At 39.8% G+C, this 14,988-nt stretch overlaps 1 protein-coding gene and 1 pseudogene across 1 annotated transcript in view; one reads left to right on the top strand and one right to left on the bottom strand.

Moving 5' to 3' along the window:
• The window catches only part of C7H4orf17 (chromosome 7 C4orf17 homolog), a 304,067-nt gene that overhangs the window by 218,874 nt on the left and 70,205 nt on the right, over nucleotides 1–14,988 (top strand). Inside the window, 3 exon segments of the mRNA XM_055085866.1 lie at nucleotides 4,427–4,479; nucleotides 4,620–4,769; nucleotides 4,912–4,963. The gene's annotated coding sequence lies outside the window, so the exon portion shown is untranslated.
• On the bottom strand, nucleotides 5,355–5,803 carry LOC102986492 (28S ribosomal protein S18c, mitochondrial-like; annotated as a pseudogene).

A 14,988-nucleotide genomic window follows, 5' to 3' on the forward strand; every position in this document is an offset into this window, starting at 1 on the left:
TTATGACATAAATCACAGCAAGATCCTTTTTGACCCACCTCCTAGAGAAATGGAAATAAAAACAAAAATAAACAAATGGGACCTAATGAAACCTAAAAGGTTTTGCACAGCAAAGGAAACCATAAACAAGACAAAAAGATAACCCTCAGAGTGGGAGAAAATATTTGCAAATGAAGCAACTGACAAAGGATTAATCTCCAAAATTTACAAGCAGCTCATGCAGCTCAATATCAAAGAAACAAACAACCCAATCCAAAAATGGGCAGAAAACCTAAACAAACATTTCTCCAACGAAGATACACAGATTGCTAACAAACACATGAATGGATGCTCAACATCAGTAATCATTAGAAAAATGTGAATCAAGACTACAATGAGGTAACACCTCACACTGGTCAGAATGGCCATCATCAAAAAATCTACAAACAGTAAATGCTGGAGAAGGTGTGGGGAAAAGGGAACCCTCTTGCACTGTTGGTGGGAATGTAAATTAATACAGCCACTATGGAGAACAGTATGGAGGTTCCTTGAAAAACTAAGAATAGAAATACCATATGACCCAGCAATCCCACTACTAGGCATATACCCTGAGAAAACCATAATTCAAAAAGAGTCACTTACCACGATGTTCATTGCAGCTCTATTTACAATAGCCAGGACATGGAAGCAACCTACTTCATTCTGTCATACAGAATGAAGTGAGTCAGGAAGAGAAAAACAAATACTGTGTGCTAACACATATATATGGAAGCTAAAAAAAAAAAATGGTTGTGAAAAACCCAGGGGCAGGACAGGAATAAAGATGCAAACGTAGAGAATGGACTTGAGGACACAGGGAGAGGGAAGGGTAAGCTGGGATGAAGTGAGAGAGTGGCATGGGCACTTAAACACTACCAAATGTAAAATAGATAGCTAATGGGAAACAGCCACACAGCACATGGAGATCAGCTCGGTGCTTTGTGACAACCTAAAGGGGTGGGATAGGGAGGGTGGGAAGGAGATGCAAGAAGGAGAAGATATGGGGATATATGTGTATGTATAGCTGATTCACTTTGTTATAAAGCAGAAACTAACACACCATTTTGAAGTAATTATACTCCAATAAAGATGTTAAAAAAAAACACTTGCTTTTTTTTAAAACTTTTTATTTTATATTGGTGTACAGTTGATTAACAAGGCTGTGTTAGTTTCAGGTGTACAACAAAGTGATTCAGTTATACATATACATGTATCTATTCTTTTTCAAATTCTTTCCCCAATTATGTTATTACAGAATATAGAGCAGAGTTCCCTGTGCTATATGGTAGGTCCTTGTTGGTTATCCATTTTCAGTATAGCATTGAAGAAACACTCGGTTTTGAGTAGTAACAGAGATGAATCTCAGCTTTAGAGAGATCACTTGATAGGAATTGATAGTAATTAGATCCACAAGCTTGAAAAAGTCAATGTATCATCTCCCCTTTTCTGTTTTTGTTGGTTGGTGATCTGAAGTAAGCCAATCCTAAATTTCCCCAAGGAACTCAAAAAGCGTTTCTATTTTTTCCCTTTTATTCAGGTGAGGGACTAGCAGTGTGAGAAACAAATAGCTCATTCATTTAAGTCTGAATTTTGTGAAGCTCAAATTAGCTCAGGCTGATGATGCAGCATTTCTCTCAGTTCTTCTAAACATGGTACCAGTTCTGCTCCTGGCTCTCTGTGTGATCCTGGGGAACTTGCTCAAGTCAGCTGAGTTTCAATTGGAAACACTAGAAACAGGCTCAAAGATTACTTTTATTTTATTTATTTATTTTTATTTTTTTGTGGTATGCAGGCCCCCCTCTGCTGCGGCCTCTCCCGTTGCGGAGCACAGGCTCCGGACGCGCAGGCTCAGCGGCCGTGGCTCACGGGCCCAGCCGCTCCGCGGCATGTGGGATCCTCCCAGACCGGGGCGCGAACCCGGTTCCCCTGCATCGGCAGGCGGACGCGCAACCACTGCGCCACCAGGGAAGCCCTCAAAGATTACTTTTAACTCTTATGCACACGCACACGCACACGCACACGCACTGATTCCCTTGCCACAGTATCTTGTTTAAAAGCTCCATGACCTTGTACCAGGTTGAATAGTGGCCCCATCCAACAAAAGATGTGTTTATATCCTAATCCCTTGGAACCTGTGAATGTGACCTTATTTGGGAAAAGGATCTTACCTGTAGGTATAATTAAGGATCTCGTGATAAAACAATCCTGGGTTATTCAGGTAGGTCCTAAATCTAATGACAACTCACAAGTGACTCACAGAGGAGAGAGGTAGAGAAGGCCCTGTGCAAATGGAGGCAGAGGTTGGAGTTATGCAGTCACTAGTTAAGGAACATCTAGAACCACCAAAAACTGAAAGAGCAAAGAAAGATTCTTCCCTAAAGCCTTCCTCAAATAATCCTCATGTTGACTGGGAGGCCAATCCGAAGCATCAATAGGAGAGCCACCCTGTCTGGCCCCCCAGAAGTTGGGTAGGACCTGGACCAAGGATACTGGAAACATGGTCAGCACAGTGCCCTCTGGGGGCTGTGTGTGTGTGTGTGTGTGTGTGAGTGTGCAGGAGTGGGGAGATGTGGACGAGGCCGTGAGACAGATCATGAGTCTGTGAGGTAAGGATTAGGCTGGCCATTAGGGAACCATGAAATGCAAAATTCAGCTTTATGTTTCCTTCAGCTCCCTCCTGTTCTTCCCCACCCTCAGTCACACTTTATTGACTGTTACCACCTAGTTTCTATAAACTAGGGAGTTAGTGAAGACATGGTAGCTTCTTAGATAAAAGCAGTGCCTTTGAGCTGGAAGACCTGCGTGTGAATCCTGACTCAGCCATTTTCCAGCTCTGTGACCAAGTTAAGAAAGGCTTTGGTGCCTTGGTTTCCTCATCTGTAAAACAATGTTAATACCATCCTCGTAGGGCCTTGTGAAAAATAAAGTGCTTAGGATAGTAACTGGGGCATAGAAAGTGTGATAGTGATCACTTTTTCATTAGTACTGGGCGTGTCTGGGCTACACTTGGGGCCAGAGCACTGGGAGAGCAGCTGCAGCCTGGAGAAGCTGGTACAGAACAGAACAGCAGCCCCAAACAGCTGCCCACAGTGAGGGGAAGGGATCGCTAAAGGGACAAGGAAAAACAGGAATCTTGTGTGAAATAGTTTTAGAATTACTCAGTAACCCCCAGACAAAAGGGAAACTGGTCCCCAAAAAATCTAGACTTCTTGACAATCTAATGGAATAGAAATTTCAACTGTTATTTCAATTGGTGACTCTGAAGTTTAGGGAATATAAGGATATCTGGGTTGCATAATATATATATATATATGTATTTTTTTTAATTGTAAAGTGGTCTAATGTTCTCACTGTTCTATAACTGCTCTTTTCACATAACAGTGAGTATTTGCCATGCTATTGTATACTGTTCTTTAGCTTTACTTACAAGTATCTAATCAATCTTCTGTTTTATTCCATATTATTCCATATTCCAATTCCATAATTTCCAGGTTTTTGCTATGAAAATCAACACTGTTATGAACATCTGTAGGCTAAATATCCAAAATAATTATTTTGGATTTTTACAGCCATTCTGTGATTTATTTGCTTGGATGTAACTTATTCTCTATTGGATATCTTTACCTCCTCTTAACTTTCCTGGGGACCTGGGTAATGCCTGGAATTGAATTTGATCAATGGTGATTAGCCCAGGCCTGGCTGCTGCTTTGGCATCTGTACTGTACACTCCCCCTCTCCCCCCGCCGAGCTTCATTTTCACTCAGGTCAGATGGGGAGTGTGAAGAAACGCTACAAGTCCCCATCTCTTCCCAAGGGCAAGCACTGACCCTCTGTAGTTGTTGAGAGGTAGGCCATTTTCAATGAAATTTAGTAACATACACCTCAATATGTTACTTAAAAATGACATGTTTAATTTGTAGTTTAGTGTGCTGTCTCAAAAGATGATAGTGACAAGTCTTTAACTGAACTAATATTCTGCATGTTTTAGGGGTTTGGCAAATTGTGATATGTTATAGTATACAGAAGTTCACAATAAACCATATAAATGGGAAGTGTTTATTTTATTGGAAGACAGGGATGCGAATGTATATAGTTATATAGTTTTTCAGTAGAGAACTAGCACATATTTTTTGGGGTGAGTGGGTATAGTGCTGAGTTTGTTGAGTTTTTTTTTAATGGAGTTATGAGATGAAGAAATGATTTCTTTTTTTATTGAAGTTTAGTTGATTTACAATGTTGTGTTAGGTAATCAGTAAAGTGTATTCAGTTATACATACATATATATCTATTTTTTTTCCTATTATTTTCCCTTATAGGATATTACAAAATACTGAGTATAGTTCCCTGTGCTATACAGTAGGTCCTTGTTGGTTATCTATTTTATATAGAAGAAATGATTTTTTTACAGGTAATTATATTGGGGGAGAGATGGGAAGTTTGGAATGCAGAACAAAACCACTGGTGAGATCCTTAAGTGGTTTTATTTTTTTTAATTTATTTTATTAATTTAAAAATTCATTTGTTTGTTGTATTTTTTAGATTCCACATATGAGTGATAACATACAGTATTTGTCTTTCTCTGTCTGACTTATTTCACTTAGCATAATACCCTCCAGGTCTACCCATGTTGCTGCAAATTCTTTCAGCTGTTTGGAATGATTGGGCACTGGAAGCAGGAGAAGGGCATTGGAACTGCAGGGCTCAGCTCTCCTCCCCCAGCCCCGACCAGCAAGGACAGGGCATGTGCTCAGGTACTTCAATTATAAAAGTACTCTTCCGTACTTTTTATAAAAAACAATTCTAGCATGTTCACCATGTTCCAGACATTGTGCATGATCATATTTCATCCTAAAGATTTCTGAGGCTGAGAGTTTTATTGTGTACAATTAACAGATAATGAGACTGACGCCTCAGCAGTGAAGAAACATGACCACTAATCACACAGGTAATATTGGAGCCTGAACACAAACCCATCTGCTTGACTCCAAAGCCCATGCTCTTCATCACTTTGTTTTACCATCTCTCTGCTGCATAAACTAGCACCTAAGAAGCACCTAAGAAATCTTTTATAGAAAACCACTTGCTTCTAAACCAAGAACCTGCTCTTCCCTGCATGCCATCTTACAAGAAAGAAGTGACTTGGTGCAGAAGAGGTACAATACACACCCAATAAATGTTTGTTGAATTAATGAATAGTTTATAATTGCATATCTTGCAATGTGGCAGACCTGAAAACCTTAGCTGCATGTTAATAATTTTACCTTCTCCAGATTTTAGAATTCTTCCTTAATAACTTTTTTTTTTACCACCACACAACTGTAAAATAAATTTATTGATGATAACTTTATAGAATTTACTCCCTGTATTTGATGTTACAAACTTTAGGGTCTTTGGGATATGCAGGATCCTTGTATGTAACTGGCATAAACCCCATTATTTGAGCTCTCTTAATTGCTTTTGTGATTTCTTTTTGTTTCTTCCCACAAAGACCTGTTATGCGCCTTCCATAAATGCATCCAATGAATGGAGAAATAAACTGGGATAAGAGCTGTACATTCTTATAATCTACACGTTTTCCACACAAGGTACATTTTTTTCAGAGGCTCCTTATAAGGATTTTCCATTGGAACAGGCAGGTCCTCATTTCTGGTTACCTGTTTATATTGTGAACAACTTCTCCACAGCACTGCATGAGTCCAGAATTTGTGAGGCAGACATTAGCCTCTATGAAGTGCGTTAACTTTCTCCTCCCTAGCCCACTACAGAGGGCTACCATAGCTGCCATGGTTCGTTCCTTAATAACTTTAAAGAACTCTACTCTTAAGACATAGAGTAGATCAGAAGTTTCATAGATAACAAATATGAACATCAAAAATGATTATGCTTGTTCTGTGAGATGCATTTATTTTTTTCCATCTTTCCTCCCTTCACAAATTTTCATTTTTATCAAATCATTTTCTGAATGCTGTGAAGAAATGTGTAATGTCATTACAATTACAGATATTAATAGCATGATGTAATGCAACAAATCACTTTATTTGGTGAACTCAATTAAAATATTTTTCAGAGGCAAATACCTGCTAGAGAGGGCATACAGAGAAAAATATCTAGGGGTGACCAAGTTTGGAGAAATATTGCAGTCTGAAGCTGCCAGTGATTGAGGAGAATTTTAGGATGTGGTAAATATGGCATTGAGGGATGTAGGTACATGTGGGCTCAGGCTGAGTAGAAAGTTTGCATAGTAAGGATGGGGCTAATGATCTAGGGGTGAAAGGGTGAGTTATCTTGACTCCTGTTGAGAATAGTTCAGATGTGGTTAAATGGAGGAATAGGAAAAAAGTTTAATTGTAATTGGAAAAGAATGCCATGATGATTCAAACATTCCAGATTTTTCTTTTTCTAAAAATTCTGATGATTTAATCTTACCACATGCTTTCTTTTCCCCAGAAAGGAACTCTTGACATAATGGGACCATCTTGGGCCTCCATTCAGGAAACTGAATGAAATAACAAGCATAAAATTTATTATTTTTGGAGGACTTTCTGTATATCCCACACTGTGAAAGCATTTTCTAGTCATTATCTTAAAACATTTAATTGTGACAAAACACATATAACAAAATTTACCATCTTAACCACTCTTAAGTATACAGTTTAGTGGCATTAGATAATTTACAGTCATGCAACCATCACCACCAGCCATCTCCAGAACTCTGTTTTTTCCAGATCTTTATCTTGCAGACATCATGCCCCTTGTCATCAAAGTTTTGAAAGCAGAAATATAATTTTTACCACTGTAGCATAAAAATGCGGAGTTAGTGCATAAGGCTTCTGAAACAACATTTAGTTAGCAGTGCCTTACAGTAGGGGCAAAACAAGGCTGTACTATTTTCTAGGCCTCTTTGTGGATGCTTTTAAAATGACTAGTTCTATAGCTAACCTCAGATAATGGCCTAGTGCAGTAAATGGTATTTTTCTTGTTTCACAGATGAGGACCCTGAGGTTCAGGGAAGTTAAGAAAATACCCAATAACATAGTAAGTAATGAAGTTGGGATCTGAAACCAGGAGTTGAATTCAAGTTTTCCTGAATCCAGAGAGCTTTTCTTTTTCTCTACACAAGCCTATCAAGTACCCACTAGGTTAAAATAATCTTTCAAATACTTATAAAATTATAAACACAATATTTATTGTTCTTGATCACTTTCCCTTTTCATTTCTTCATAGCATTTATAAAATTTTATATGTATGTCTGTGGGTCAAATATACACATATACACACATATCTACATATACCCACCTCCCAACACACACAATTGACCATTATTTGTGCTTTGGAGCAGAACCAAAGGAAAATTCTGGCTTCACCTGACCATGTTATTTCTGAGTCACTTCAATTCAGAGATGCAGTGGCCTGCTGTTTGGATGGGAGTACCACGTTAACTCTTGAGTTTTCATATTTAGATATGTATCCGGCATCTGCTTGTCTGCCTTGACTGCACATGGACCTGCCCATGTCAGTGCAGCCAACATGAGAGAAAGAAGAAGAATCCCAAGGTAGAAATAGAGATTTCTCATGTCTTATTTTTATAATACTTTTTTTGTCTGATAAGACTATTACAGTAATTGCCAAATTAATAGTTCCTACCTTCTAAGGACTAAAATGGGAACTGACTCCTATTCTTTGACGCTCCCCTTCTCCCAGCACTTGTCACTCAAAGAGTTTTGTAGGTGTTCTTACACATCAAATCAGCTATGGATATTTTCAGAATGGGTGCTTTTAAGTTTGAATGCAGATAAAAAAATCTTTGGAGCTATGGTTCCAGAAGATTTGCCTGGAAATGAGGACTTTTCTGCATTCTAGACTTAATTACTTTCTTTTTTCCCTAGATAAGAGAAATATGAAGGGAATATCTCAAGGCACCTAATAAGTGAGTGAGTAGAAGAGTACATAATCATTGCTCATATAATTTTATGGTGCATGTGGAGAATACAAATATATTCACCTGAAGATTTATTAGGCTTGGATCCCCTCATTTGAACATTCTGTATTAGGAATACATAAATCTAGAAGAGAGAGAAAAATACTTTATTCAGTTATAAAATGGGAATAAAACAGAACAAACTATTGTGGTAATTTAGAAGTAGAGTACCTATATGTTAGAAATGTAGGAATAGAGGTCACCTAAGGAAATAACACTGATTATATATTGTTATTTCAGTTTTAGTTCAAATTGAAGCCCCTTCCTCTCTTTTTTTAATGGAGAACATTACATTAAGAGCACCACTTTCCTGAATGATGCAAGTCAGTTCCTTCCTGAATTTGTTCTCTGGGCAACACATGAGTTATTAATGATCCATATTAATCTTTTTGGCCATAAAATCGACACAAGTTTAAAGTTACCATCTTTGCTCCTGAAATGTGAAACAAACAAACAAAATCAAAACAAAACGTGTACCAAAATATGGGATTTTTTGTTGGGTTACATTTTTAGGTTACCAGGAAGACTAGTTACTAATGAGGCTATTATTAAGAAGATGTTTTTAATTTTATCAATATTTACTTATGTTAGAAAAATAATTATAATTACATTTCTGCCTTTGTTTTAAAGGTTCCTAGACAAGTGGCTCTCAGATGTTATGAGGCATTAAAATCTCCTGGAGTTGGGGACCCTGCTTAAAATGTGGATTTCCAGGCTCCGTTCCCAAAATTTTGACTCAGTAAGTCTAAGGGGTAGAGCCCAGGAAACTACATTTTAACAAACTTTTAACTGAAGTAAAGTAAAAGTGCCCATATCACTGGTGTGTAGCTCAATGAATTTTCACAAACTGAAAACCACACGTATAACCAGCACCCAGTTCCAGAAACAGAATCTTCCCATCACCCAGAGCCTTCTTGTGTTCCTTCCTCTTACTCTCCCATCACAAGGATAACATTATGTTCACTCTTGACTCCAGATATTAGTTTTGTCTGTTTCTGTATTTCATGAAAACAGAGGATTGTACAATTTATAATATTTTTCGTTCTGTCTTCTCTCATTCAACATTATATTTATGAGATTCGTCCATACTTATGTGTGTAATCATAGATTATTCCTTCTCACTGCCATGTGGTATTCCATTGTGTGACCATACCCCAATTTATGCATTCATTCTGTTTTTGTTGGGATTTGGGTAGTTTCCAATTTGGGCTCTTAAATCGGTCCTGCTGTAAACATTGCTATTTGAACAACCAGTGAAAGGAGAGCCCTATAATCAAGGTTCATAAAAGAGAGTCTCAGGACCTATAAGAATAGTGTCTCAAAGCTAGAAGGGAAAATAATAATGTGAGGCTTATTTTTTTAAAAAGAGCTAAGAGCAAATAACAAGGCTTTTAGTGTTCTAATGCTATGTCTTAAACAGTTTAAGAATAGAGGAAAAAACAGATAAAGTAAGCAGAATTACTCAACTCTATTTTTCTTACATCTTTTCAATAAGGGAAACTCTGGTAGGTCAACAATGGATGAAGTGTCCATGGTTAAGACAGAGCTGAATCCTAATATAGACCTTATAGATGGTCAGTTAGCAAGTTCACATGCTGGCAAATACATTCTGGGATACTGAAGAACTTGCACTTGTGATTCTTACAGCCTGAGCAGAGTCTAGACCCCCCAGGCCTGACAGCAGCTCAGTGTCCACTAGTTATGGGTAAGAGCCCTGGATTCAGAGTCTGATAAATCTCGGTTTAACACCTTTGCTGTTACCTCACAGTTTCCACGGGTGAGGAGTGTGGGCATGGCTTAACTCGAGCTGGGTCCCCAGATCAGGGTCTCATAAGGCTGCAATCCAGGTGCCAGCTGGGGCTGGGCTCTCATCTGTGGCTTGGGGTCCTCTTCCAAGCTCTCATAGTTGTTGGCAGGTTCATTTTCTGGCAGCTGTAGAACTTATGACTGCTTGCTTCTTTAAGGCCAGAAGGGGAGCTTGTCTGTTCTTGGGGAAGGCCTAAATCTCTTTGAAAGAGCTCACCTGATTAGGTCAGACCCACCCCAAATAATCTCCTTTTGATGAACAGACTCTGATGAACTCAAAGTAATTCTGATTTGAGATTTTAATTATATCTGCAAAATCTCTTCATCTTGGCCATAGAATGTAATCACAGAAGTGACATCCATCATATTCACTGGTGCTCCCACAATCAAGGGAAGGGTATTATACCGGATGTGGACACCAGGGGGAGGGAATCGCGGGAGCCAATTTAGAATTCTTTCTACTACACTTGTATAATTACTTTTGTTGTGCTCTGGAGATCACAAAGTACTATTTTATCTGATTGCATATATTTGTTGCAAATTTAGTGCCGAATCATGTGCTTCCAAAATTAACAGAACAGAGTATTGGATGGGTAAGACACCAGATGAAATTGTTTTATTTTTGTATTGTACATCAGCATTTTTGCCTTCCATAAATTATTTACATTACATGCTTATATGTTAGTCAGACACTTGGCATTTTTCTAGTAAATGCAAAATGAGGATAAAAATGAATAGGCCTAATCTGTTCATAGCTCCAAGATATGGCCACGCTGCTTACACATGGAGAAAATGGACCTAACAGAGTGACCTACATATTCACACCTCTATGAATCTGCTAGGGCTTCCATATCATAATGCCACAGACTGGGTGGCTTAAATGACAGAAGTTTATTTTTTCATAGTTCTAGAGGCTAAAAGTCTAAGGTCAAGTTGCTGGCAGGGTTGGTTCCTGGTAAAGCCTCTCTTCCTGACTAGTGGATGGATACATCCTTGCTGTGACCTCACACGACCTTTCTTCTCTGTGTGCATAGAGACAAAGAGAGAGCTCTGGTGTTTCTTCCTTCCCTTAAAAGGACACCAGTCCTATCTATTTAGGACCCACCCTTAAGACCTCATTTAACCTTAATTATCTCCTTCAAGGTCCTATCTCCAAATACAGTCATGTGGGGGGTTAGCGCTTCAACACAGGAATTTGGGGGGAAACAGTTCAGTCCACAACAATACTCAAAATATCTGTGGACAAGAAACAACCTGTGGAGATTCCTGCTTACGATTACCAGTGTTTTAAAAATTACTAATCACCATTCATAGATTCATGCATGTATTCCAAGAAATCTCTCCATCTATTTTCTAACTTTGCTGAAAAAACAGTGTCTTGAACTGGCAGTCTGTTTGTTACCAGGGTAACAGAGATACATGTGCTGCCCCTAGCAGTGCAGCAGAGCTATCTCTGTCCATGGTTCTGACAGTTACTGCAAATTGTGCCCAAACCAACCAGCTGTATTATTTTTCCTAGTAATGAGACAAGAAAGGTACCCATAGGTCCTCATAAAGGGAATATAACAGAACCATGGTCACATAGCCAGGAGTATATCTCCCTCTAATGGATGCTTGGCCCTCTCTAAGGAAAGGTACAAACCACAGAGAGTGTAGATACCTCTCACAGAGGGGTTGGGCATGAAAGTCAGGATCTGTGGTAGAGACTGCTGCTTATAACCTAATGTATGTTTTCTGAGCCCCTATTTTAGAAAGGGGTGGGAATGTGCTCTGTGAAGAAGCTACATTTTCTATGCTTCCTGCAGCTACAAGTGATCAGTGCATCCAGATTATTGCCTGGGACTCATAGAAAGGCTCCTGCAGAGGGAGCACATAGCTAGCATGTGCCCTTGTCTGTCCCTAACCCCCTTTCCTCTTGTTTTCTTCCTGGATTATTGATGTGACGCCTGGAAATATAGTAGCCATTTGGATGACTGGAACTTCAGGAACCATCTTGGATAAGAGTTAACCTCCAGAAGAGAAGCCAGATATTAAGGAAGATAAATCTAAAATATGGAACAAGGCCTGGGTCCATAATGACACCATGGAACTTCTATAGCAACCCTGGACTGTTGAACCCTTTCACGTGAGGGAGAAATAATCTCTGTTACTAGCTGTATAAAGTCAATTCCTAACTGATACAAAGTGTAGAAAGAAAATCTCAAAATGCAAAAATTACCTTAGAAAATCCTTTAAATCTGCCGTAAAAAATACATAAGTCCTGAATGGGTTATAGGCGAGGGGAGATGCTGACCCTTTAATTCTTGGGTAAAGAAAATAGTTTGGATTAGCTTCTATCCTTGCATTGTTTCAAATTAGTTTTTGCCCTTCAGAAATTAGCTACATTCTCAGATTGCCGGGGCTAAAACTTCCAAAACTATGTTGAATAATAGTGGTGAGAGTGGACAAGTTCTAACAGTTTTTTGGTGTCCTGAACTCGGCTCCCTCACCTCAGAGGCTCAGGCCTGACACCAGGCCAGAGCACCAAGAACCTGTCAGCCACACAGCTCAGAAGAAAAGGGAGAAAAAAAGAAAGAATTAAAGAATGAAAGTAATTAAAATTTTAAAAATTATTAAAATTAAAAAATAATAATAAAAAAAGAAGAGAGCAACCAAACCAATAGGCAAGTCCACCAATGATAACAAGCACTAAAAACTGCACTAAGATAAACATAAAAATCAAAAACAAATCAGTCACAGACCTCAAACCCCAAGTCTACAATTTCTCCCAAATTCCTCCGCCTCAATTTTGGGATGCTTCATTGTCTATTCAGGTATTCCACAGATACAGGTTTATTGAGTTGATTGTGGGAGTTTAATCTGCTGCTCCTAAAGCTGCTGGGAAAGATTTCCCTTTCTCTTCTTTGTTCGCACAGCTCCTGGGGTTCAGCTTTGGTTTTGCCCCCACCTCTGTGTGTAGGTCACCCTCCCGCATCTGTTCCCACCCAGACAGGATGGGGTTAAAGCAGTGGCTGATTAGAGGGCTCTTGCTCATTCTGGCAGGGGAGACAGAGGGGTACGGTAGTTATAATTGGAATGTGGGGCGAGCCTGCGGTGGCAGAGGCCAGCATGATATTGCAACAGCCTGAGGTGCACCGTGTGTTCTCCTGGGGAACTTGTCCCTGTATCATGGGACCCTGGCAGTGGCGTGCTGCACAGGCTCCCGGCGGGGTGTGGATAGTGACCTGTGCTTGCACACAGGCTTCTTGTTGGCAGCAGCAGCAGCCTTAGCGTCTCATGCCCGTTTCTGGGGTCCACGCTGATAGCCGTGGCTTGCGCCCATCTCTGGAGCTTCTTTAGGTGGTGCTTTGCCTTCTGTGGACAGATGGAGAAGGAATCCCCTCTCCTTGTGTGCCCTGAAACAATGGTCCATTGCCTCTTAGGCAGGTCCAGACATTTTCCCAGACTCCCTCCCGGCTAGCTGTGGTGCACTAGCCCCTGTCAGGCTGTGTTCACACAGCCAACCCCAGTTCTCTCCCTGGGATCTGACCTCCGAAGCCTGAGCCTCAGCTCCCAGGCCCAGCTGCCCTGGCAGGGGAGCAGACAAGCCTCTCAGGCTGGTGAGTGATGGTCGGCACTGATCCTCTGTGCAGCAGTCTCTCCAGTTTGCTCTCTGCACCCCTGTTGCTGTGCTCTCCTCCATGGCTCTGTAGCTTCCCCTCCCCCTGTCACCCCTGTCTCCACCAGTGAATGGGCTCCTAGTGTGTGGAAGCTTTTCCTCCTTCACAGCTCCCACCCAGTGGTGCTGGTTCCATCCCTATTCTTTTGTCTCTGTTTTTTTTTTTCTTTTCCCCTTCCCAGGTACATGGGGAGTTTCTTGCCTTTTGGGAAGTCTGAGATCTTCTGTCAGCATTCAGTAGGTGTTCTGTAGGAGTTGTTCCAGATGTAGATATATTTTTGATGTATTTGTGGGGAAGAAGGTGATCTCCACGTCTTACTACTCTGCCATCTTGCTCACTGTCACAGAAATCTCTTGCATTCCTATACACTAACAACAAAAAATCAGAAAGAGAAATTAAGGAAACACTCCCATTTACCATCACAACAAAAAGAATAAAATACCTAGGAATAAATCTATCTAAGGAGAAAAACGACCTGTATGCAGAAAACTGTAATACACTGATGAGAGAATTTAAAGACGATACAAACAGATGGAGAGATACACCATGTTCTTGGATTGGAAGAATCAACATCGTGAAAATGACTATACTACCCAAAGCAATCTACAGACTCAATGCAATCCCTATCAAACAACCAGTGGCATTTTTCACAGAACTAGAACAAAAAGTTTTACAATATGTATGGAAACACAAAAGACCCCAAATAGCAAAAGAATCTTGAGAAAGAAAAACAGAGCTGGAGGAATCAGGCTCCTTGACTTCAGATTATACTACAAAGCTACAGTAATCAAGACAGTATAGTACTGGCACAAAAACAGAAATATAGATCAATGGAACAGGATAAAAAGCCCAGAGATAAACACACACACATATGGTCAACTTATCTTTGACAAAGGAGGTGAGAATATACAATGGAGAAAAGACAGCCTCTTCCATAAGTGGTGCTGGGAAAACTGGACAGCTACATGTAAAAGAATGAAATTAGAACACTCCCTAACACCTAACACAAAAGTAAACTCAAAATGGATTAAAGACCTAAATGTAAGGCCAGGCACTATAAAACTCTTAGAGGAAAACATAGGCAGAACACTCTATGACATAAATCACAGCAAGATCTTTTTTGATCCACCTCCTAGAGAAATGGAAGTTAAAAGAAAAGTAAACAAATGAGACCTAACGAAACTTAAAAGCTTTTGCACAGCAAAGGAAACCATAAACAAGACGAAAAGACAACCCTCAAAATGGGAGAAAATATTTGCAAACAAAGCAACTGACAAAGGATTAACCTCGAAAATATACAAGCAGCTCATGCAGCTCAATATCAAAAAAACAACCCAATCCAACAATGGGTGGAAGACCTAAATAGACATTTCTCCAAAGTAAACATACAGATTGCTAGCAAACACATGAAACGAGGCTCAACATCACTAATCATTAGAGAAATGCACATCAAAACTACAATGAGGGGCTTCCCTGGTGGCGCAGTGGTTGAGAGTCTGCCTGCCGATGCAGGGGACACGGGTTCGT

Source organism: Physeter macrocephalus, chromosome 7 (assembly GCF_002837175.3).
Source record: "Physeter macrocephalus isolate SW-GA chromosome 7, ASM283717v5, whole genome shotgun sequence".
Taxonomy (NCBI): domain Eukaryota; kingdom Metazoa; phylum Chordata; class Mammalia; order Artiodactyla; family Physeteridae; genus Physeter; species Physeter macrocephalus.